Source organism: Pseudophryne corroboree, chromosome 2, assembly GCF_028390025.1.
Source record: "Pseudophryne corroboree isolate aPseCor3 chromosome 2, aPseCor3.hap2, whole genome shotgun sequence".
In the NCBI taxonomy this organism is placed as follows: Eukaryota; Metazoa; Chordata; class Amphibia; order Anura; family Myobatrachidae; genus Pseudophryne; species Pseudophryne corroboree.
Window position 1 is genome coordinate 121276929 of NC_086445.1, and position 2957 is coordinate 121279885.

Genomic DNA, 2957 nt, shown 5'->3' on the forward strand with positions numbered 1-2957 from the left:
GCTTCTTGTTTAGACGAGATGGCATCATGTCTACTTGAGGAACTCCCCAAAGAATTGTCACCTCTGCGAAGACTTGTTGGTGGAGGCCTCACTCTCCTGGATGGAGATCGTGTCTGCTGAGGTAGTCTTCTTCCCAGTTGTCCACTCCCGAAATGAAAATTGCTGACAGCGATCTAACATGTCTTTCTGCCCAGAGGAGAATCCTTGTCACCTCTGCCATTGCCGCTCTGCTTTTCTTTCCGCCTTGCCTGTTTATGTACGCGACTGCTGTTACATTGTACGACTGGATCTGCACGGGATTTTGAAGAAGATGTACCACTTGTAGAAGGCCGTTGTAAATGGCTCTCAATTCCAGAACGTTTATGTGAAGGCAGGCTTCCTGACTTGACCATTTTCCTTGGAAGCTTTACCCCTGTGTGACAGCTCTCCAGCCTCGGAGACTTCCATCCGTGGTTATGAGGACCCAGTCATGAATCCCAAACCTGCATCCCTCTAGTAGGTGAGAACTGTGTAGCCACCAAAGGAGCGAAATCCTGGCTTTGGGGGACAGGATTATTTTCCGGTGTATGTGTAGGTGGGATCCGGACCACTTGTCCAACAGGTCCTACTGGAATACTCTGGCATGAAATCGGCCAAACTGTATGGCCTTGTAGGCCGCTATCATTTTCCCCAACAACCGAATGCATTGATGGATCGACACGCTTGTTGGTTTCAATATTTGTTTGACCATTTTCTGGATTTCCAGAGCCTTTTCCACTGGAAGAAATACTCTCCGTACTTCTGTGTCCAGAATCATCCCTAAAAAAGGACAATCTTGTCGTCGGTTCCAACTGCGACTTTGGAAAATTCATGATCCAACCTGTTGTTGGAGTATTGACAGGGAGAGTGCGATGTTCTGCACCAACTGTTCCCTGGATCTCGCTTTTATCAGGAGATCATCCAGATAAGGAATTATATTGACTCCTTTTTAATGAAGGAGGAACGTCATCTCCGCCATCACCTTGGTGAATACCCTTGGTGCCGTGGAGAGTCCGAACGGCAACGTCTGAAATTGGTAATGGCAATCCTGTACTGCGAATCTCAGATAAGCTTGGTGAGGAGGATAAATGGGAACATGCAAGTAAGCATCTTTTATGTCTACTGCCACCATGAAGTCCCTCTCTTCCAGACTGGAAATCACTACCCTCAGGGATTCCATCTTGAACTTGAACCTTTTCAGGTAGAGATTCAGATTTTTCTGGTTTAAAATCGGTCTGACCGAGCCGTCCGGCTTTGGAACTATGAAGAGGCTTGAAATAAAAAACCTTCTCCTTAATGTGCCAAGGATACCAGGACAATGACCTGATCCTGACATAATTTTTGAATTGCCGTTGTTACTGCCTCTCTTCCTGGAAGAGAAGCTGGCAAGGTTGATTTGAAAAATCGGCATGGGGGGACGTCTCGAAACTCTAGTTTGTACCCATGGGACACTATTTGTAAGACCAATTGGTCCAGGCCAGATTGAATCCAGATTTGACTGAAAAGTTTCAGACGTGCTCCCACCCGAGCGGACTCCCGCAAGGGAGCTTCAACGTTATGCTGCAGATATGGCAGAAGCAGGGGTGGACTTCTGCTCCTGCGATCCGGGAGACACTGTGGATATCTTTCCTTTTCCCCTTCCCCTACCTGCAAAAAAAGGGGAGACCTTTGGCCTTTTTGTATTTGTTGGGCTGAAAGGACTGTATGTGAGAGTGATGTGTCTTTTTCGCCGGTGTAGGAGCATAAGGCCAGAATGTCGACTTACCTGCGGTAGCCGCCGAGACTAACGCATCCAGCCCATCACCAAACAAGGCCTCACCTTTATACGGGAGAGCCTCCATATTTCTTTTGGAATCTGCATCAGCATTCCACTGGCGAATCCACAACGCCCTCCGGGCCGATACTGCCATGGTAGCGGTTCTTGATCCCAAGAAACCAATATATTTCATGTATTCTAGTATGTGTTATGAGCCACGGCTGTGGCTCATTCCTGTTTTGCAGTTTTGTTTTGTATTTCATGTTATACTTCTGTTTATGTTCCCCGTAGGTGTCATGGGGTGCTCGGAGCTCACCCTTAAGGAGGGGATACTGTTATGAACCACAGGTAGTGGTTCATTCCTATTTTATGTTTATAAAGTTGTCTTGCATGCCAGGATTTCCTGTTGCTCTGTTTTAGAATACTCTTGTCTGCTGCCGCTGGTGAGTCTGTGTAATTGCAGCTTGTTCCCTTGTGTTCAGCCTCACCTGGCTGCTAATTGCATCTGGTCAGTTGGAATCATGCAACAAGGCAGCTGCATGGGATTATTAATTAGGCCTCTCTGTTATATGCTGGCTGTTTGCAATTCACAGATGCTGGTGATATTTCCTGGGTTTTCAGTTTGCTTGAGTTCTGAGCTTGGTTCCTGCTAGTTCCTGAGCTTCCTGTGTCGATTCCTGTGTCGATTCCTGTGTCGATTCCTGTGTCGATTCCTGTGTCGATTCCTGTGTCGATTCCTGTGTCAGTCCCTGTGTCGATTCCTATGTCTGATCCCGTGTCCTGCCGTGAGGCGTTCCTGTCCTGAGGTCCAGTACCTTTGCCTGTGCAAGTTTCTGGCTTCTTGGTGTCCACCGGTCTGTCGTTTGGGATTCTGCCTGTCCTCCAGTTCTGAGAGTCTGTGTCAGCAGCATTGGGAGTTCCTGTCCGTTTGCCAGTATTCGTACCGGTTCCGTGAGTAGCGGCACGGCCGCGTCCGTTGGCTTAGGCCGCTGTATTCCCTTATTATATCTGTCACTGGTGTTTTGCAGAGGGTTCTGCTTATGCTGTCACCGCCGGTACACAAAAGTATAGTCGGCGTGTGGTCAGCATTTCCTTTGTTGTTCTTTTCCTTTGGCGGCAAGCCGCACATACTTTGGCTTTAGGTTTGTTAGTAGCCCCTGGCCTTGTTGTTTAGTCAGAGGGC